Source organism: Narcine bancroftii, chromosome 14, assembly GCF_036971445.1.
Source record: "Narcine bancroftii isolate sNarBan1 chromosome 14, sNarBan1.hap1, whole genome shotgun sequence".
Taxonomy (NCBI): Eukaryota; Metazoa; Chordata; class Chondrichthyes; order Torpediniformes; family Narcinidae; genus Narcine; species Narcine bancroftii.
The window spans coordinates 9659068-9682534 of NC_091482.1; the positions used below are offsets into that span (position 1 = coordinate 9659068).

General features: G+C 41.1%; 1 protein-coding gene and 1 long non-coding RNA gene across 2 annotated transcripts in view; one reads left to right on the forward strand and one right to left on the reverse strand.

The window, feature by feature from the left end:
• Window positions 1–23467, reverse strand: part of LOC138749194 (LHFPL tetraspan subfamily member 7 protein) — a 237944-nt gene that overhangs the window by 96131 nt on the left and 118346 nt on the right. The window lies entirely within an intron of this gene.
• Window positions 3082–7412, forward strand: LOC138749653 (uncharacterized). The gene is made up of 3 exons (XR_011348805.1): window positions 3082–3208; window positions 3985–4047; window positions 7027–7412. It is a non-coding gene; the product is annotated as an uncharacterized lncRNA (long non-coding RNA).

The window sequence follows — 23467 nt, forward strand, 5'->3', positions numbered from 1 at the left end:
CTATATTATATAGATATATATATCTATATTATATATATATATTATATATATATATAGATATATATATATTATATCTGCCTGTCCCGCATCGGACTTGTCAGCCACAAACGAGCCTGCAGCTGACGTGGACTCTTTACCCCCTCCGCGAAGCCAAGCCAAAGAAGAAGATATATATATATATATAATCTGTTCTCACTGGTTGCCTTGGTAGAATGGCTTTTGCGCTGACCTCGTCTCGGTGATTTCCTTCAACATTTTTGTTACCACTTAGTGTTTTGAAAACACTCACTTTCAAAAATGCTAATCTTATGAAAGATAACACCGAACAATGAGGATTTTGCTTCCTGAACAATTTTGGGTATATTTTATGGATTTTTAAATTTTAAATTTAGACATACACCACGGTAACTGGCCATTTCGATTCACGAGTCCGTGCTGCCCAATTTACACATAACCTATACTTCCGGTACATTTCCAACAGCGGGGGGAAACCGGAGCCCACAGGGAAAACACACACAGACACGGGGAGAAAGTACAAACTCCTTACAGACAGTGTGGGATTTGAACCCCTGTCCTGATTACTGGTGCTGTAGAGGCTATGCCAACCATGCTGCCCTATTTGGGCTGCTGATCACAAAATCACCATAACATTTTCCTTTCATGCTCTTTTTTTTTAAGCTATAACCTATTTTTGTGATATCCTGTCATATTTTAGGTCTACTTCAAACCTACAAAATCATGAACCGCAGGATGTCATTGAAGATTCATTTTCTGCATTCGCACTTAGACATCTTCCCAGCTGATCTCGGTGCAGTCAGTGATGAACACGGTGAAAGGTTTCACCGGGACATTGTGACTATGGAAAAGCAGTATCAGGGCAACTAGAATCAATCAATGCTGGCCGACTATTGCTGGACACTGACATGAGAGGCATCAGATGCCGAGTACAAACGAAAATCAGCAGCAAAATATTTTTTGGGTCAGTTGAACTAAGGCACTGTGTCAGCGTCATTATGCAATTAAACAGGCTCAATTCAATAAAAGTTAATTTAATGTTTTTCCAACTTCCGATGTGACACAGCAAATCTCACATTATCTTTGTGTTCAGCTTGAAGATATCTATTATAATCCACCATTTTTTTTTCAGGAAGCACACCCTTTGAAAAAAAATTGCTGTCTGGTGTTATTGCTGGCCTCTGGAGACCCAGAAACATTGTAGTATTTGTTAAAATAGAATTATCTAGGGGCCTGAATTAAGTGAGTAATATTGTGACCCACAATAACTGTATGGCTATCAAACACACGAAGAAACTCGAAATATTTCTGAGACAGCATTCTTCAAACATATTGAAGGGCTTTTTTTGTTTGACAAAGACTCCTGTGATTTGAATAATTAGAATAAATCAAATTAAATTTAATCATTAACTCATTGTTGAGATATCCTATCCAAATAACCTATTATGAGTTAAGCCACTTCTTTAATGTTCACAGGCTGTCACCCTGCCCGATGAGAAGTTATTTGAACCACTGCTTTGTAGGAATACAGAAGCACAGATTATCCAGGTAAAGGTGTGTAGTCATGTACAACAAGTCTTACTGAGTTCAACTTCTGGTCAAATACAAGTATTCGAACTACAAGGTTAAATACACCAAGTTTAATTGTTGTAAACTTCAGGAAAATACCAATGGATTGATTTGATAGGCAGAAAACTGGCCAATGGAATTCAATGTAGAGAACGAGACTGTGTATTTAGGGTGGGACTCACAATAAATAAGGGGATACAAAACCGTAACGAGGGATGCAGGGGCCTTAGAGACACAGAAGATGGCAGCACAGGTTGGTAGGTGGTTAAAAAGGCAAGAAAAAAACTGCAGATGCTGGAGATATAAAATTTATAAAACTTCTTGTTGGGCAGCACAGTTAGAATCTGGGTTCGAATCTGACACCATATGTTCTACCTGTGACCTGCCTGGTTTTCTTGCGGCCTCTTCCCACCCTCCAAAATGTAGGTTAATTAGGTGGCATGAATTTCGTGGTCTGGAAAGGCCTTCTACTGTGGTGTGTCATTAAAAAAAAACCACTCAGTGTGTTAGCAGAGAAAATGTTTCACGTTGAAAGCCCTCCAAGAATGGGAAAGAGGAAAGTTTGGTTTAAGTTGAAGAGGTGAGGAGAGAAGATAAAGGAGAAAGGGAATATCTGTGAGAGGTTAGGGTTAGTTATATCATGCGACAGTTAGAGGGATGACAAAAAACGTGCGATGTGTTACAAATAGTGTTGCTAATGGTGAGGAAAGGAAAAGAGTGAAGCCATTATCAATAATATCACAAGAGACTTCAGATGCTGGACTCCAGAGCAAAAACAAATCTGTCGGTTTGAGCAGCAGCCGTGGAGGGAGATGGATAGTCAAAACCTTTCAGCTAGACTGGAAGAGATAACCGGTGTAAAGAGGTGCATGGGGAGGGGTGAGACAAGAGCTGGCAAATGATAGGTGGATCTAGTTGAGGAGGGGTTGTTTGGCAGATGGAGTATGGAGACGGTGGGAAGGATGGAGATCATTATAGAAGCTGGGAGAGACAATATAAGGCTGCAGATTATGAAATCTGGTAAGAAAGAACCAAATAAGGGAGCTTTGCTGGACTGGTGGGAACAGTGGATTGAGGAGAGAGACAATATCAATAATACCAATATCGGCCTGGATCAGTCTATTTATCCATGACCTGACCTGCTGTCACCCTTTAACTATCTCTTAAAGAATTAATCCCCGGAGAAACTCTAGCACAAATGTTCCCTTTGTCTCATTGGTCCCTGCCCTAATCTTTTCTAGAACCCTTTTCTCTCTCTGTCCCAATTCTGATGGAGTCGTTGACCTTCAACTTTAACTCTGCTTATTTCTTCACAGCTGCTCCCTGATCTGCTAAGTGCATTTTCTAATTTGGGTAAGAAGGCATCTGGATGCGTATTTTGTATTGGCTGAAGCACAGAAGTTAAAAACAGTTACGTCATAAACTGCAAATATCACCAGTTAGATCAAGATTGCAGAACCGAGTACAGTACTATTTTAGTCACCATATTATGAGAATGTGACGCTACACAGAAGTTTCAAGAAGATTTAGGAGGATGTTGTCAGGGTTGAGAATTGTAATTATAAAAGGAGATAGTTTAAACTGTATTTACTGTGAGACAACGGATGGCAGTGAAAAATGAGCTGTAAGTATTCAATATTATGAAAGGAGAGAGATGCATTTCTCCCAGCACAAAGATCAATTACAAGGGCCCACGTAGACATTTCAGAAGGGAGGTTTAGACTCTTAACAGCCAGCCACATCCATGCCAATGTTTTGGCCCATGACAATAATTTTATTTGCATACACTAGGTCTATGTCCTGCCCATTTAAGTGCCTGTCTAAATGTCTTAAACATACTAACCATATCTGATTCCACAGTCTCCCCTGGCAGTGAGTTCCAGGGAACAACCACACTGTACTGTGTAAAAAAACCTTTCCCATTAAATCCTCTTTAACTTCCTTCCTCAATCCTATGCGTTTAAAATACCCCTACCTTGGGCAAAACATTCTATCTACCCTACCAATGCCTCATAATTTTGTAGGCCTCTATAAGGTCATCCTTCAGCCTCCTTTACTGCAGGGAAGTCCATCCTATCCAATCACATCCCATAACTAAAGTCCTCCAATTCAGACAACATCATGGTGAATCTTCTCTGCATTTTCTCCAGTACAAGAGCTTCCTTCCTAATAACTAGAACTGCGCACAATTTTTACAAAATCAAGTCCCACTTAAATGCCAAGAGTCTAATGGGTTCAGTTGGGTCTATTGAGAGAGAGAAAAAAGCAATTTTGATTCAAGAGACCAGAATACAAACTTTTGTCAAGAGGGATATGGGGCATGAATTTTGTAATGTTGTTATCTGGTCCACCAGGTGAAAACCTATTAATTCTAAATTTTCACCTCCATCCCAATTGCAGAGTGGGAGAAGATTGGAGAAGATGCATGTCCATGTCCACTAGGGGCGCACTGTTGGCGTAACGGTAAGCACAATGTTGTTACAGCGTCAGTGACTGGGGGTTTGAATCCGGAACCATCTCATAGAGTCTGCATGTTCTCCTCATTTCCTCCGGTAACTTCAGTGTCCTCCTATTGTTCGAAATAAACTGGGGTTGTAGGTCAAGTGGGCGCAATTGGGCAGTACCTGCTCGTGGGCTGAAAGGGCCTGCTACCTTGCTGTTATGTCTAACTTGGGGAAAAAAATTAAATGGACACCCAATTCATATGGATGCTTCCACTGTCATTCGGCCATACGCATCTACCACTTTATGGTACAACTTGTTCTCTCCAGGACTTATAAGGCTGTGAAACTCTTTCCTTCCTTCAATCTTCCAACAACCCATGCCCCACAGTGTGGGGCCCATTCTCTGGGTCCACTGGGCTTATAGAGCTATTGACAATGTTTTCTATTGATTATTGAGTGAGGCTTTCAAATTTGACCGTGATGTAGTTCCTTTGTATTTTGTTAGTATTCCAGAAATCACAGGTGTAAGGAGAACTTTGGATTCGTGGTCTTTGTTTTTTCTTGTTTCTCATAATGACTGAAGAAAAGCCATCTGAAAAACCACCTATTCAAAACATTTTTTAAAATCTTTGCACATCAATAAAACTCTGGTGTTTAAGATGTATTTTATAGAAAAAGAAGTGCAGGTAATGGATTATTGACTAAATGCATTTGTTTGTAGCAATGAACTGGTGTCATGGAATTTTCAGCTCAGAAACCGGCCCTTTGACACCATGAGCCCATGTTGATTAAGCTGCCTACCCCAAGCTAGTCCCTCCCTCAAACAACAGTGACCACGTGCCACAGTGGTGGTAATGGTGTAAATGGAATCGGATGTAACAAGGCACAGTGACGGGAATGTATGGATGGGAACAGATTCTGGACAGTTTTCCTTTTTAAATTTTTTAAAATTGTGAATAAAATCTAAAAATCCTTAGTTTATCTATGTAGCTCATGATTTTATAAATCTCAGCCACCAGGGAGAAAAGTCCTGGCCTATCCTGCCTCTCGTTGGAATTCAAGCCCGCCAATCCTAGTAACATTCTTGTGAATCTCTTATGCACCCTTTTCATCTTCAAGATTCAATTTATTATTATAGTAATAAAACAGTGTCATATTTACATTAAATTTCTTTTTGCCTTTTGCAAAGCCGGCAGATTCACCACCAGCAGGAATTGGCTAAGCGCCTCTTACAATTCTTACAGTCAGAGAGAGAGAGGGAGAGAGAGAGAGAGAGAGAGAGAGAGAGAGAGAGAGAGAGAGTGGACGCCAGGCAGAATTATCATCAATTTGTCATGCAAATAAAAACTGTACACAATATACACATGCAAACAAATAAAGAATTGTAGACAGATAATGAAATGTAAACAAACTGCAATACAGAGAATTTTTAAAAAATCTATGAAGTACAAAAGTAAGAGTCCTTAAATGAGTCCCTGATTGAGTTTGTTGAGAAGTCTGATGGTGGAGTGGGAGCAGCTGTTCCTGAACCTGGTGGTGGGAATCTTGTGGCACCGATACCTCTTTCCTGATGGCAGCAGCGAGAACAGAGCTTGTGCTGGGTGGTGTGGATCCTTGATGATGGCTGCTGCTCTCCGACAGCAGCGTTCCCTGTTGATGTTCTCGATGGTGGGGAGGGTTTTGCTGTGATGTCCTGGGCTGTGTCCACGACCCGTTGGAGGGCTTAATGCTCAGGGATATTGGTGTCCCCATACCAGACGTTTCAGCACACTTTCTACCACACACCTGTAGAAATTTTCCAGGTTTTCTGGTGTCATACCAAACCTTCACAAACTCCTGAGGAAGTACAGGCATTGATGTGCTTTCTTAATGCGTTGGGTCCAGGAAAGATCTTCTGAGATAGTGACTCCCAAGAACTTTAATTTGATCTCACCAATACCACGTACAGTTATAACATGACATGCCTTCTCCTATATTCATTGCCCTGACAAGCTGCCAAGTGCCTCCTTCGCCAACCTATCTACCTGTGTTGCCACTTTCATGTGTGATGTCTGGTTGTGTGGCTACATGTTATGCAATCAGAGGACAATAAACTTGACTTAAGGAACTTTGCAACTGCACCTCTAGGTTTCTCTGCTCAGTAAATCTCTCCTGGGCTCAACCATTCACTATTTTGGTCCTGCCATGGTTTAACCTAGCAAAGCGCCACACCTCACAGTTGCTCGGGTTAAATTCCATCTGGCATTCCTTGGCACATTTTCGCAGAATTTGCTAGTCAGTGATGTAATTGGATGGTCAAGGAGTGAGAGAGGGAAACCGGGCTGACCGAAAAGTGGGGAACATTGGGGAGCTTTGAGCATGCAGGTGTTATTCATCATCGTTTCAATTCAAATTAATTCATATGCCAAAAGGTTTTTTTTTAAGCAATTGTGCCAAACAGTGAAGTCAACCATAAAGAACAAACAAAATAATTCAAGGTGTGATGTTGATGGAAATGCCTTGACGGACAGGAGAGTTGCGCAGCAATTAGCGCTATTGCCACATCGCTCCTTGGTTTAGCCAGGTCCTCGAATGTGATCCCCATGGGGTCTTCCTGTAATGATGCGAGAATTCCCAGTGCTCTGGATCCCTTGCCATTTAAGATTCCCACGCACAAAGGTGCACCAGGAGCTTGACGGTGATCATAACTCACCCCTTCCTTTAAGTGAGTTGCAGGGGAATTGTGGACAGGTAAGAGAGAGCAGGTTACAGGGAAATAAGTGGGGGATTAGGATTGATGGGAATGCTCAAATGGCCTCTTTGTTTGTTGTAACAAAATATGAAATGAGAAATATAACTGAATCTGTAACAAAAGAATTGGCATTTAGAACGAGTGAGGGGGGAGTTTGGCTATAGGGCAAACTGTAATCGTCTCATCTTATAATCTCCAGCTTTACTGACTTGAAATAGATCCTTTATTCCGGTTGTTGTATAATGCTTGGAAATCTGCCGCTAACAGATGCTGCTGGCTTCCTCCACTGAACTCAACGTTATCTCAAGAATCCAGCATCATTGAAATTTGAGTTCCAACTCAAAATCCACTGGAGCTCTTCCTTATTATAAGGACCTCAACCCAAAATCCAAGATATTCCGGGTGGGCTGGAGAGGAGGTGAACCATGTACTGCCATGTTCTGTGCTCTCCTCAACTATCTTCGTGGAGACAGCTTGTTGTCAATCTTATCCTGCCACTACAAGAACTAAAACTTGGATTTGAGTTTGATTGATCAAATGGAGACAAACTAAAATAGATAAGTATGTATTACATGATTTAATTTAAAGAAATTTTACCATCAAAATCAAATTAATTGAATTAGACCTGACTAACAATTCCCCATGAATGAATCTTGCAAATGTAAAATATATGAACTGCTAAATATTGAGCTAAAAATAAATTCTTCATTTCTACTCCTTATATGATTCTTATTGTTCATTCCTCTCACTTTTAAACAAAACATTGTGACACTGCAATTTACACACATACACTCATATACTGTACATGCAAACATGTTACATGCACACACACAGTTTGGGGCTAATTGGTTCATTAGAACAAAAGTCTTATGGGATTACTGACTGAAACTAATAGGATTCTGTGGAATGTATTGAACTCCTTATAGGGTTGCTTGGCAACAGGAAGAAACCTACACTATAATTAATCTTCTGCTGGGGCACATCTTCAGTCCCGAACAGTGGTGATGGTCAAGACATGCTTTGTATGGGATGTAACATCACTGAACTCAAGGATTTGATTTATGGGCTATCCGCTAATGTATTAACCTTTCAGAGAATAAATTACCTCCACATTTCAATACAAACACATGTTTTTTCATTAGTAACTGTCTACCAAATTGACATGATGTAAAACAATGGGAAAGACAAAACTGCTCTTTAAAAAAATGCACCAACATTGCTGGCTCTGTGCTAATATACTCAAACTGTGTAAAGATGTTTATTCGTGGGGATTTGAACAATTCCTAATGTTCCTCCTTTTTATCTTAATGAAGTTCACCAACTTATAATAGATGGATAAAGTTCCAAGGGCTTGATTAGGTTTTGCTGATTACCATTCATGTGTTTGGCTCCCTGCCAGTTTGGAAGGACGGTGGAGAATGTGAAAGGCTTCCCAATTCAACGTAATGCTGATTCCGCCTGCAAGCTCTTTGGATTGTGATCAGGCGATGGAACCCCATCTGAATATATCTTCTTGCGATCCATCCCGATACTCGGGGTACTGTGTCCAGTGGCAGTATTACAACCTCCGCTCCCATCTGAATTGTGGTATCTCAGATGGCCTAAGGCGTTGTGCTTCCTACCCTATACCTCAGTACCAGTTCACACGATTTGCATTTAGTCAAGGGGCGGAGGGTGTGAGGGGAAGGGGGCGCAATGAAGACAATTAAATAAAAATACAACCAGCAGTCAGCATTTTTGCACACGTTTCTGTAGGTAAATTTATCAAAAGTCTCCATTATAAATGAATGTGACACAATCATTAAAGATGGCCCTTTCATGTAAACTCAATGTCTCTTTAAATACAATCTCAACAGCATTTTCTCTTTTAAAATTTATTATTTCCAGCAGTCAGGTTTTCTTTAGATTTTTGTAGAGCAATTTAAAACCATGAGGTGACATTGCATCCTTTCAATGTGTGTGTTATGGACTGGTTTTAAGTTCTCTCCTCAATATACGCGTTACTGTCATTTTAAACTATATTGATGACCCTACAACATCTAAATAATGTCAAAGTATCTACTTAATTACATGTCAGCATGGGAAGAATGTTTTACATATTGTGGTGCAAATACTGGTATCTACATTCTTTCCTACCTAGCAACACATCTCCAAGAAGTTTCATCCCATTTGAGTCTGCTTAACACTGGAAAATCAAATTGAGAGGCAAATTCTGGGAAACGTGAGGAAATTGCTAGAAGGATTCACCCCCTCCAGGCTTGGCAGAGGCGGAGGGATATTGATAAGAACTGAAGGCATTATCATGGCAGCTATACTTGGAAGATGTTGTCCAATAGGCTGGAATCAAATACAGTACAATTCTGAGTATCCAGAATGGTCGGGACCGGGCCTATTTCAGATAAACGATATTTTCGGAAAACTGGTCACTTTTTTAAAAACAGCCCAGTAGCAACAGTGAATCACTGTTTAAACAACAAGGGAAGGTTTTTAAAATATGAAATAATGTTTAATTGTCACCGAAAAAAACCAATCTGAACAAAATAAGATAAACCCAACAGCAAAAACTTGGAATTATACTCGAAGGCTTTTCCAAAATTCCATATGTTTTTCAACCTATGACATCAGTTTGGCTCCGAAAAAATTTCGGTTAACTGAGGATTTCTGATTTGGATATCCTCATTTATCCAAATTTTTTTGGAGGCGAAATAATGTTATTTCGCCTTTGAAATTTTTCAGATAAATGAGGATTTCTGATTTTTCTGAAATCTGCCATTATCAGAAAAAATTTTCAGAGCCGCACAGATGTCACTTTTGGGACCAAAACATTTTGGATAACTGAGGATTTCGGATAATCGGACTTGTTCTGTAGTTCCTTGGCAACCAAAGGTCGGATGCTGTTGAGTTCCTCCACGAGTTTATTGGAGCTAAAAATGAGCCAGAGACTCAAATACCATTGATGATGTGCAGCTAAGAGCCTTACCATATCACAGGTTGGGTGATAAATGGACCACTCATTCAATTGTTTTAATGCTTTCATATCAAAATATTCTTGCTGAACAAATGAAGATACTAACTTTTAAATGTCGAGTGGACAAAGGCAATAGAAAGTGGCATTTCATGCGAACCTTTGCTTCCAAAGACAATCTTGACAATATAAAGTTTCACATGATAGGACCAATGAGAGTGACAGAGAGAATCACTGGAGTCTCTCTCCCTCCAATTGACGTGATCTACCAGAATCGTTGTCTGAACAGGGTCGCAAAAATCAGTGAGGACTTCTTCCACCCTGCTCACAGCATCTTTCAGCTGCTCCCGTCGAGGAAGAGATCCAGGTGGATCAGAGCCAGCACCACCAGGCTGAGGAGCAGCTTCTTCCCACGGGCAGTGAGAATGCTGAACGGCAAAGGAACTGCTCACACTGACCCTCTGAGATGCTCTTGTTCATGAAGCAATATTTATTTATTTATGTGTCTAGATGTCCTGCATATGAATTGTTTATCTGTATGTGTGTCATGTCAGGTTGTGTGTCTGTGTGTTTTGCACCGGAGAACACTGTTTCATTGGGTGGTGCTTGTACAATCAAATGACAATAAACTTGAGTTTTGACCCTTAAAAATAATTGAAGCATTGAAAATGCCTTGACTGCATAAAGGCCTACACTTTATTTTTCTATTTGTAATATTGCAGTGTAAACTATGCATGCTTCACAAATGTACCACTATACATGGCAAGTTGTAGTTGTATCATTTGCATAAGGAAATCTTTGTGTACTTTAATTGGGAGTGTTGCCCTGGAGGACGAACTATTGTGAGTGATCGTCCACTTAGCTTGGGTCTCTAGAGGTTCCCTTCAGCATCTGCCACGGGTTTGCTCCATCTGTTGCTTGGATGCTGAATTTCTTGTACTTTGAGCACTCCCACTGTGACCAAATTCAAGTAGATTATGAGCTCCCTCTAACTGAATTCGCAGTTCAGAATGGAACTGCTTAGAGAGATTTGATACCTTTGAAACTGGCCAAAAAGCAAAGACTGGTAGAAAATGATAAGCCAAGAGAATAATACTGAGTAATTGGATCAACTATGTTTTGTTTTTCTCTCCTTCTCCTTCCCCTGAAGTGGGCAGTGTTTTAAATTCATTTGCTTGAATAGCTCGGATGAGGTGTCTGTCTGTGACAAGAGATTAAGTGAGATTGGTTTAAAAGAATGAGAGTTGATCTCAATGAGATTAATATAATTGTGAAGGGAATTGGTAGGGGTGGATATCAAGAGGCTGTTACCTCTGGCTGGAGAGTCTGGAGCCCAGGGACCCATCGGAGGGTAAGGGGTTAGGAATGAAATGTGGAGAAACCTCTTGGGAATTCTCTTTCCCTGTGGTCTGCAGATGGTCATTGTTCAATATGGTCAAGGGCGAGGTTCAATGGTTCCTTTCATTGTTGCATAAATAATACATTAAAAATGTAATAAACATGATATACTTCAAATTTTTTCTGCTGTAAGGCAAACAAAGTCACCATGAGCATTGCCCGGTGCCCCTAAAAATAGAAGAAAGAAAAGTAAAAGAGAATCCCATTAGAGACACCAAGAGCCCGTGGATTTGCCTCCAGCCTCTGCAACCGCACAGACTCCAGTTCAAACCATCGGCAATCAGAGCTCCAGATCCAAACCACCGATACGATCAGAAAGCCTTCAGCAGCTGAGGGCTTTTGGGGGCCTGCCTTGTGCTCAGGATCCTCTCAAATCCCAGTTTTGATACCTGGTTCCCCTCGCGCCAATCTCCAGCAAGTCAATTGAAGTTTGACAAATAAGATCGGGTGGTTTCCGCTCCGTAAATGATTATATGGTTATATGGATCCCAGATGAGCGATCCTATTAAATAGCAAGGCATCCTAGAGGTCCCACACGGTCAACCTGTGGTGCTATTTATTTTATGCTCTGTGTCTCCGATTGCTGCTTTCCTCAGACGACTGAATGCAGATTGAGGATGGTTGGGTAATGACCTCATCCACAATGCCTGCAATTGCCAGGTTCCCGTTGGGTAGTGCTGACCTAATGAACTGATGGATGATATACAGAAAGAGATGCAAAGAGAAAAGATTATGTTAAATTCCACAGTGAGCCCAAACCAAGTTTCCTCAATCCCTTGTTTTAGGACAATGCCCTATTCCCAGAAATTAATCTAGGGAATCCTTTCCTTTTTCAAGATTTTTATTGGATTTTATAGAAATAGAACAGTAAATAGAAGCCATTAATCAAAGATGAAAAGGAATATACAGAAAAAAAATTATATAAGAAAAATAAAACTATTAAACATAAACTCAATATCATAACTGTCAAACACAAAAAAGTAGTAAAACAAACAATTACAAAATATGACGCTAATTGAGATAGATTTTTTAAAAAAGTAAATATTCTTGATGTACCATCAATAATTCACAAAAGGCTGTGTTGTGAAACAATCAGGCTTTTAATAGCTAAAGACTGGAACGCAACCAACAATCATCCAACCTCCTTGAGTGATTAGAGCAAAGGTAAAAGGGGCTAAAGGTAGGATCAGTTCAGGAGGCATGTCTAGTCGATAGCAGCCAATCACAGTATAAAAATGGTTTACCACAATACTATGCTACAAATTCTACCCCCTTCCATTCTGAACTTATCTGGTATATCTAGGGAATCCATAGTGGAGCAGTTCCCTAGGTTCAGAGATCAAAACTGTATGGGGTGTTACCACAGAACAAGGTTGGTGAAGAGAAAGGAGTTACTGGTAAAGGATACAACTTTGGCGATATGAATAAGAAGATCTCTCATCTAAATTCCTTGAAACCAACCAGTATTTTTGCAATACAGACACACATTTAGATTTGCTTAGAAATCATAGATTTTTTTTTACAACACAGAGGAGACCATTCAGTCCATTACATCTGTGCCATCTCGAGAACAGCAATCCCATTAGATGCAATTCCTCTGCTCATTCCCCCAGTGCTCTGTATATCACTCATTCTGCATCAATTTGTTTGAAGACATTAATTGACTGAAAGGTGAATTCTATCTCATAACACTCCCCTTAATTAAACATCTATTCCTGAAAATTTTAAATCTGGATTTTACATATACAGTTTAACCAGGTCTCTAGAAACTGACTTTCAACAATGGTGTTTTGTCTATCCAATTTAAATTTTAAATGGTATTTGTATGTCATACTGTGCTCTATATGTAAACAAATCCCACATAAAACATTTAAAAATACTTATTTACGGTACGATTGGAGATAAGTGATGCAGCAAATACCTGGAAATATGTCTTTCTTCTCTCTGTTTCTGTGAGGCAAGGGTTCGTGAGTTTAAAAAACATGAACCTCCAAATTCAAGGACAGTTCCTATCCCACTGTTATCAGATTTTCACGCGGATCTCTCGATGGCAAAAGAAGCAGATCTGGCACTATTTTTAATAGTACATTTTTCTATAACTTCCATTATGCTTTTGTAAAAAAAAAATGTTTTTTTGACACTCAAAAACTTCTACAGGGGTACCATGGAGAGCATTCTGTCTGGTTGCATCACTGTTTGGCATGGAGGTGCCAACGCTTAGGGCAAGAAAAACTCCAGAGGGTTGCTAACTCGGCCTGTGACATCACGGGCACCCGTCTTCACTCCATCGAGGCCATCGACATGAGGCGGTGTCTTTAGAAAGCAGCCTCTATCCTCAAGGAGCCCCAGCACCCAGGGAAGAAAGCCTGTAGACGAGCACTCAGCGGCACAAGGACAGCTTCTTCCCCTCTGTAATCTGAATGAACAATGAACCATAGATACTACCTCACTTTATCTTTTTCTTTCTATTTTTATTTATTTTGAAATGTGGTTTATATCAATGTTTGCACAGCGATGCCGCTGTAACTCAACAAATTTCGTGACAGGTTCATGACTTCAATCTAAACCCTGCACCATTTGGCTTACTGTAACACTACTTCTGACAGTGCAATTTATTTATACTACCTGCTGTATGAGTTGACTTGCCTGGAAAGCATGCAAAACAAAGCTATTTTCCTCTATCTCCACACATCAATACACAATTCAATTGGACTTTGGATTATGGATATTCATATGGACATTGCCTACTGTTATCATAAATGCTATGTATATATAGTTCCCCACCATTTGAAAACGACCTTGAATAAGCTCACCAGAGTCATGACCATGACATTCCAATGCTATTTTTCACGCTAAAAGTCAATTTGCGCACAGTTGATGCATTTGATTATCTCATCAAACTGGCCCATTGCTCCGACAATGACTTTAAATAGTTGGAAGATTTATTAATCATTTTTAATTACATTTTCTTTTGCTGACTGCATTTTAAAAGCTAAAATAAGCATGCGCAAGATCTATCACTTTGATTGATTTCGACGACGCTTCAGTAAAAGTGGATACCAGATGAACAACTGAAGCAGCAGAGGCGATGTCTTTATTTGCGACATTTGTCAATTAACAAGGAGCTGGGATTTGTCACTTTTCTCAATTAGATGTTTACAGGTCAAACAAGACTTTTTGCCATCATTATTAATCTCTCAGAGCTCAGTAGATGGTGGTAATTCACTTAAATATACAAAAAAAAAATTCAATTGTACCAGCAGTATTTAATTGCCAGCTGCTTAATAGGTTGAAGGAAGTCATTTGTGAAAGTCACCGAGTGGAACACAATAAATTATAGCCTTTCGGAGAAACTATAAAAAATCTTCTATTCACAGACAAAAATGAAAATTACTTAATGATTTTTCAATTTCAGTGGATGAAGCAAAAAAAAAACTGTGAGTGATTCCATAGAAGCTAATCTTCAAAACTGCAGACAAATTTAACTAAAAGAGTGACACCATTAGTGATTGCTTCACAAAAAAACCCCCAGAAAGTAATTGGCTTTTCATTCTTCGACTGATGAAAAATGGGAATGATCACCCTGGTAGTTGTTGCCTTGTGTTCATCTTGAGGATTGAACGACTCTTAGCCTCAGTCAATGGATTTGCAGGAACGGATGGTGTATGAATCACTGAAAGTAGTCGGCTGTGTTAAGATAAAACAAACCAGATGGGGATCCCAGGATTTAAAAATAGAGGCATTAAGGAGAAAAGCTGAGAAGTTATGCTGAACCAAACACCGGGCTATAAGTGGAGCATTGCATTCAATTCTGGCCATTGCACTTTAAAGAGGTTTATATAGATCCTAGAGGGGATGCAGAATGGCACCAAGGATGAGCAATATCAGTTCTAAAATTGACTGGAGAAACCAGGGTTGTATTCCTGGGATTGAGAGGAGAATTGACGGAGATGCATCAGATCATGACGTTGATGAAGGAGTGAGGCTTCTTCATCAATGGACGACTGTAGTTTGTTCGAGGTTTAAAGTTATGGGCACAAGATCAAAGGGGGATGTGAGGGTAGTGGACTAGCTGTGGAAGAGGTGGAAATGTAATCAAATCAGGTCTTTTTAAAGAGTGGAAATAGGCTATTCAGCTTATCGAGTCTACCCTGCCATTTAATTGCGAGCTGATCCATTTTCCCACTCAGCCCCACTGCTCAACCTTCTCCTCATAACCTTTGATATTCCACCTAATCAAGAACCCATCAATCTCTGTCTTAAATACATCCAATGACCTGACCTTCACAATGGCCTGTGATTTACCACCCTCTGGCTGAAGAAATTCCTCCGTATCTCTGTTCAAGTGGAGACCCTTCAATCTTGAAATTGTGCTCTCTTTTCATAGACTCTCCCACCATGGGCAACAACATGTCTACATCTACACCATCCACACCTTTCAACATACAAAACTTTTCAATGAAATGCTCCCTTATTCTCCTAAATTCCAATGAGTACAAGCCAAAAAGCTGTCAAACCTCCTCATATGATAACCCTTTCATTCCGGAAAATGGTGAACCTCCTCTGAACCCTCTCCAATGTCAGCACATCCTTAAATGAGGAGCCCAAAACAGACCCAAAGTGAGGCCTCACTAGTGCCTTATAAAGCCTCAAAAATCACATCCCTGCTCTTATATTCTATTCCTCTTGCATTACATTTGACTTCTTCACCACCAACTCAACATGTAATTTTACCTTCAGGCTACATGATGACTCCCAGGTCCCTTGGCATCTAGGTATTTTCAATTTTCTCCCTATTTAAAAACAAAATTTCTGCCTGTTTATTTTTTCTACCAAAGTGTATGTCATTTGCCACCTCTCTGCCCATTCTCCTAATCTGCCCCAAGTCCTTCTGCAGCCTCCATTTCCTCAACACTACCCACTCCATCACCTACCCTGGCCACAAAGCCATAATCTAAATCATTAATATACCTGTACAACATAAAAAGAAGTGGCCCCAACATTGGGCCCTGTGGAACACCATTAGCAACGTAAAAAGAATCAAGCAGGCATTTGATGGAACGGCTTTGGAGAATGGGCAGTGGAATGTGATAGATGTATTTCTCTAGTAGGCTTGAGATGGACTTGATAGAATAAATGGTTTTCTGTGATGTAAAATTTTACACTGTAATTTACCCACTTTTAACTATTAACCAGAACCCAGGAAAAGCTCTACCAACCACATTTTCCTCCTGTGCCAGATAGAACCACAGAACCCTACAGCACAGAAACAGGCCCTTTGGCCCTTCTAGTCTGTGCTAAACTATTTTTCTGTCTAGTCCACTGACCTATGCCCGGACCTTATCCCTCCATACCCATTCTGTCTATGTCCACAATATATTTTTTTTACCAATTCAACTGGCAGCTCATTCCACACTTCCACCACAAGAAGATCCCCCTAATGCTCCCTTTAAACTTTTCCCCTCTCACCTTTAACCCATTACCTCTAATTGTTATCTCACCTAACCTCAGATCTCTTGAATAACACCAGGGTGGTTCAGGTCTTCCATGTTCCCAACCATAATAGTTTTAATGAATATGTTTAATAACTAATAACATTGATTTAAGGCTAATCAAACCAATTTAAAAGAACAATTTTTGAAGAAGCAGCTATTTAAGTTTTATTAATTTTTTATTTGCTATGAATTTGCCAAATTATTGCCTAACTACACGATGCGTTGTGTTAAAGACCCTGGCTTCAGATCACTGGGTAAAGGCCAAACTCATTATACTGACGGACTCCTTCAAGGGAATGCTATCTGCTAACACCTTGCCCAGCCTGGGCTCTTGGTGACTCAAATGAGACAGCAATGCATTTACCACTTCAGCTGTCTTCAAAATGGTCAAGCAGTAGCTCAAATCTGACCTTAGTATGTATTTGGATCCCAGTACATAAGCAATGCAGAGGCCATTTGGGCCCTCAGCTGATCCACAAATTTGCAAGTCACAGCAGCCAAAAATTGAAATCCACCAGAAAGGTGTAAAAATGGGTCTCCTCCCTCCACAGGTGCTGCCTGACTGGCTGGGTTCATCGAGCAATTTATTGGCTTCAATTTCCAGCATCTGCAAATCTCTTTTTGTCTCTGAATCAATTGTGACTTTCAAGACGGAAGCTAAATTCCCATAGGTTCTGGTTTATACAAGTCCCTAATCCAGTCTGTAGGATTAACTCGCTTGTCCTTTCCATTCAGAGTTTGATCCTTAGTGTCTTTATTCCAGAGGGTTGTGGAAGTTCACATTAATAATTATGCTCAAGTCTGACACCAGTCACCTTTGGACACTTAGGGGATGAAGGGCTCGAGACTGTTCCCTCTAAGCTGTGCGTGTGTGTGCGCACGTTTTGCAACCACGGCACGAAGGGCATTCAGGTGCGCACAAAAGGTGAGTGACTGAAATAATGCAGTGATTAATAATGATACCTATTGAAAATAATCTCTTAGCTAACGTTTTCTGTTAACTAGTTAGTTGGTTAAACAAGTGGTTAATCAGACTTGCCAATAGAGTTGGGCCAAAATTATCGTGAACCAATTTCAAGTTTACATTTGCACAAACGTTGAGTGTGCACATACTTCTGTCACAGGAAGAAAATATGCACATCAGATTTTTATGTACGCTGACTACTAATCATTGTTCTAGGCGCAAGGTGGAATATGGGGAGAGGTGCAAGTTCGGGGGTGATTTTAATGACTGTTGGAAAGGTTTGAGAGAGTGAATTGCCTTCCTGTGAAGGAGCATAGAAGGGCACAAAAACATTGTGAATAAAGTTATCAAATAAATAAGGCTATAATAGTCCATGACATTGGAGCCAAAGCTCACTGTAAATTAAAAATAACTCTGGATGTAATACAATTCAAAGAACCAGTGCTGGGTACAAAGTAGAATATTAATTTCTGACGAACGGTAGCTATCCAGGATAACACGCAAATTGAGGTATTTATTTCACCTGTTGACATGCAGTAGTTAAAGCAGATGGGAAGCCTGATGTGAATCTCTGAATGCAAGAGCACAAATTGTCAATCAAGACTTTTAAAAGAACTACAGGTTCTAACTGACAAGAGCAACACTTATTGCCTATTGCAGTGGCTTTCTGAGCATGCTTGAATGAATGCAATTTCCAGTAGTTGGAGAGGCAGCTTTGAAGAGCTCTGTTTCTTACCCTAGCCCACATGGCTCTGAGCGTCTCTGATGTCCTCCTTCACCCCATCAACACCTGCCTCTTACCCCAGAGCAGCCAGTTGCTCAAATTGTTCAAGGAATCAGGGACCAGTTGGAGAGCAATTGTGCTCATTGAATGCGTTTGGGTATTCCCCGCTGCTGCTAAATAGGCAACGGGTGTTTGACAGGTGCTTCACTTTGCTTTGAACACTGCTTGCCTGCTGACTCTGGGCATCTGCAGCAATGAAGAGTAGAGTGAGTGAATGAAGACATTTGCTGCTACTCTTTAAATATATGGAGATGGGAACAACAGCTGAAATGAATAATGTGGCATTGTGGCTGAGTTTAGCAACAACGTAAAACATATGAATATTAGGAATGGATCCATGAATAGGCGGGACTTTGAGCCTGTTCTGCTACCCAATGATTTCGTTCCTCAACTCCATTTTCCTCCCTAATCTTCGTTGAGATCCCCATCTCTTGATCTCCCAGGATTCCAAATTACTACAGTAGAGGTCCAAAAAGATTCGGATGCCAGAAACCCAGACCACCTGAGAATCCAGACTTTTTGAAAACTCTCAAACTTTTAAAATTTCACGGGCTTTTGAGTGTGTGCGTGCACCACAGATGCTCAGTGGCAACAGGCGACCACTTTATTTTCCTTTAAAACTGCTCATTCTGATAAATGAACCATGGTGCATTTTCTAATGAATAAACTGTCATTAGAAACTGTTAATCTCTTCTTTAATCCTCCTTAAATTTGAATTTTAAAAGTACTGCCAAGAATCCGGAAAATCCAAAAGTCCAGACTGACCCAATCCCCGAACAGTCTGGATTTTCAGACATCTACTGTGTTAATTCTAATCCCAAACAAATGCAACTACCAGTTTTGTCACCTTCCCCAGCTCCCCCACCCCATCCCACTTTCTTCTAGTTCTATGCCCTTCCACCTACATTTAATCCCACGCTGTCTGTAAGGAGTTTGTAAATTCTCCCCATGTCCCCAAGGGGCCCAGTTTCCTCCCACTGTTTGAAATATACCAGGGGTGTAGGTTAATTGGGTGTAAATTGGGCAGCAGGGACTTGTGGGATGAAATGGCCTGTTACCGTGACGTAGGTCTAAAATAAGAAATTAATGAAATAAATTTTAAATGTAATATTTTCAAAATTAATTTATATTAAAATAAAATATTTAAAAATCATTCCACATCAATTCCATCTGGTCTAAGTTGTCCTTCACTTCTCTGCGGAGCTTCCATTTCATCACCATTAACACCTACTCTACTTATCAGATTCCAGCACCGACAGCCTCTATCTCCACTTATTAACCTCCTCTAGCCATCTCCAAAATCATCCAGTAGGACTCATCTACCTCTACCCGAACCCCTCTTTATCTCTTGCCTCTTTCCTGGCACTCGTTAATCAACTGCTTTCACTTCCCCATCCCTCAGTCATTTTTCACCTCTCCCTGCTTTATCAATTCCCTCATGGCCCCTGTTCAACCACTCCCACCCTGCTCTCTTCCCTCTGCACTCTCAGACTTGGTGAAGGGTTTTGGCCCAAAATGTCGATCATTCTTTTTCTTCCCACTGATGATGCTCAACCCACTGAGTTCCTCAAGCAGCTTGCTTTTTTTGCTCAAGATTCCAACATCTGCATTCTTTCGTGAGCCTCCAGTTCAACCACTGAGGACATTCTGAGTCAAAGAGCTTGCTTCTGATTTTTACTCATGCCCTGAAGAAGGGCCCAGGCCCAAAACTTCAGTTATCTACCTTATGGACGCGGCAAGACCTGCTGGCTTCCTCCAGCTTTTCTGTATTTTTACTACAACCACAGCGTTTGCAGAAGTTCATGTTTCACTTGCTTCTGTGTGGTACAACATTATGACATTAGGGACTCGCATCCCTCAGAGAATTTCTTGAAACCGCAACCCTTCACTTGAAATTTACTGCTGACTTGAGCGTTGAGTAACCAATTTATAATGGAAACTCAATATCCACAATTCACTGTGCTTTGGAAACAGCTGTTTCATGTATATTTTTGATGATTACAGTGGGCCAAGGTGTATGCCATTGCAGAACTGTTGTAATCCTTCAGCGAGTTGACACAGATTGAAAAGAGAGGATTAAAATGTTATTAGATTAATGAGATTGATCATTAATTCACTGAACATTTCAGACAGTTCTTTGTCTTATTAACAATACTCTGGGATCAGCTTAAACAAATCAACATTATGGATGCATGTGGTAGCTCCTTCTTCAGGATAAGCTCGCTCCAGAAAGGCAAAAATTGTGTCACTAATACCTTTTGGGATTTGAAAAGTGAAAGAAAAGGGCCTGTTGCTTGAAATAGAAAATGCATCAGTAGTCCGGAGAGAAAGAGAGTTGCTGTTTCCATTTCATCACATCTTTCTGATGAAGGGACAGTGATCTGAAAGCTTAACCATTGACGGAGCGGAAACAGGCCATGTTGGCCTTTCCTCTTCTCTCCCCTCAGATGCTACCTGATTTGCAGAGTCCAGGATTTTTTTTGCCTCCTTGGTGTTGTAGTTCAATCCAAGTACAGGATATACCTACAAAACCTAATTTTCTGACTGGGCACCCTCCAAGTGGATGGCATTTATATCAACTTCTCTGGCTTTCCTTAAACCCCACTCCCCCTTCTCCCCCCCCCCCCCGTCATCTCTCCTTTCCCTGTCCCCTTTTCCACAGACAAGATAAATTCTACCTTGTCCCTTATTACATCCAATTAACACCTTTTGTTGGTCTGGATTCCTCCCCCATTCTGAGACTTTCTGATATATCCTACCACTGTCTTTTCTGATTTTTCCTTGAAGGCCCGAAATGTCGGCAATATATCTTTAGGCACTTTCAAGCAGGGAAAACACCTGCCTGTGAAGGCAGAGGTTCTTCACCCTGACGCCTAAAGATCTATCTCCCTGAATGTGCCATGGCCAGCTCTGAGGCACCAATTACAACCCTTCTCTGGGAAGGATAATTGGTGGAGCACAGCATTCCGTCGCCTGGCCTGAACATACAGGCGCTGGAAGGAGCTGGTTCGGGGCAGGCTGATGATGCTGTCAGCCTATGACCCATCTCCCGACTCAACCCTCTCCCTCCATGACCCCCTCAAGGCAGGGGCAGCGGACAGGAGCCGTCGGGGCAGCGGACACCAAAGGGAGTCATCAGGACGGCGGGGCTGCCAGGAGACGGCCAGTCCAGGCTGTGACAGCCTCACCCAGCCGCTTCGGCCTTCGGGGCCACTCTATGTGTTCTAGGTGTGACAGAGTATATAGAGGTGGTTTGCGAGGAATTGTTGGAGCATCTTGCACGCACACAGTTTAAAACACAGAATATTTGCAGGACTTTTGCAGAATGACTTTTGCAGAGGACCAACAAAGTAGCAATATTTAGCAGCTTGCCTGGGAGAGCATGTGATCTTTGCAGGCAAGGGGGTGAACAGTTTTGCTCTCAAAGAGGGAGGGTGTGAAACAGAGAGAGGAGTCACAGAAATCAGTTCCAGAGGGACAAGCTGGCAAACTTTGGAAGGCTGCCTGGTCAAAGGAGAAGACTGGTGGTGTGAAAGGTGACGTGAAAGAAAGAGGATCATCCGGAGAATCCTGAAGACGGCAAGTTTCGTCAGCAAGACTGATTAAACAGGAATCAGGTCCTGGAAAAGGAATCTCTCTCTGAAAACCAGCAAGAACCCTGCTGAGTGTGTGGTGAATCTCTGCTAAGCTGCCTGTCTCCACTCTGGCGAGCTCTGCTGTACTGACATTGGCTATGCATTATCTCTACCATTAAAGACATTCCCTTTGGGTATAACTGTGTACGTACCCATTATTTTTCATTATTGTACCATAAGTTTCTGCTAATAAAAGCCATGAATATTGTGTGACCGCATTGCCTTTGTCTACTTCATCAACTGGCACTTCAGAGTGGTAACCATTTGCCTGTTAAACACCAAAGCCTGGTGAACTTTGCTAATGCTAACTTCTGGGCACAGTACAAGAATTGCCTGCAACCAATGAGATTGGACTGTGATCCAAAGAACTTTTCTAATCTTAAATATACATTACACACACCAGCGCTTAGTATTTGGGGGGGGGGGGGGATTAAGTAGGTTAGGTAGGTTAAGTAATAAGTTAAAGTTTAATTCTGTTTCCTTGTTCAATTATAATTAAAAACTACTTTTGTTTAAGTAGCCCTGTGTTGCGGTGCATATCTATTTTGCTGCTGGTGTTTGGGGTCCTCTGGACTCCGTAACATAGGAAACAGAGTGGTTCCAGCTGCGTGGGGGATTATGGGTCGGGAAGACGGCCATTGTTTTGTCGCTTATTTATGGCAGGTGGCCCCGCCTCCTTCGGCTCTGGAGGGTGCTACAAGGCACCTCTCGATATGAATGGGACACTGGAGCAGTCTGAAAGGTGAGTTTTAATTTTTTGATCCACTCTTGTAGCTGGGCTCCTGGCGGAGGCCTAACGTGAAATGGCCTTTTGTCTCCTACGGACACTGAAAAGACTGTCTGAGTTCCTCCAGCATTTTGTTGTATTTACTACAATCACAGCATCTGCAGCCTATCATGTTTCACCCAGTATTCCTAAGTTCACTGCCTCTCTAGGACAGTATTTTTATGTGACAATATAGAGCAGTTTTCTAACTGAAAAAGAACATGTTGGAGAATGCAATAAAATTGTTCAAAATACAGAGGATTTACAGAGAAGAGCAAATATTTTGATAAGAATGAAGGATTAGGGGTAGCTGTGCAGGTATTGATTTCAGTAGTTCCAGAGTTGAGAAAATATAGCCACAAGGCTAGACTAGAGGCTGATGACTGGCTCAAACGGAGAGTATGCAGGGAAACTGTTTCCATTACCAGATTGTTCAAGGATCAAGGGGCAAAGATTCAAAGTGATGAGCAAATGGTACAAGGAGAATGTGATGACAGATATTAATACGTAGAATATAATTATGTTGAACTCTGTGTTTGTGAGGGTGGTGCTCCTAGCATTGTCTCCGCTCCATCCTCAACATTCATTGGAGCGCTTTCATCCCTAACGTCGAAGTACTCGAGATGGCAGAGGTCGACAGCATCGAGTCCACGCTGCTGAAGATCCAGCTGCGCTGGGTGGGTCACGTCTCCAGAATGGAG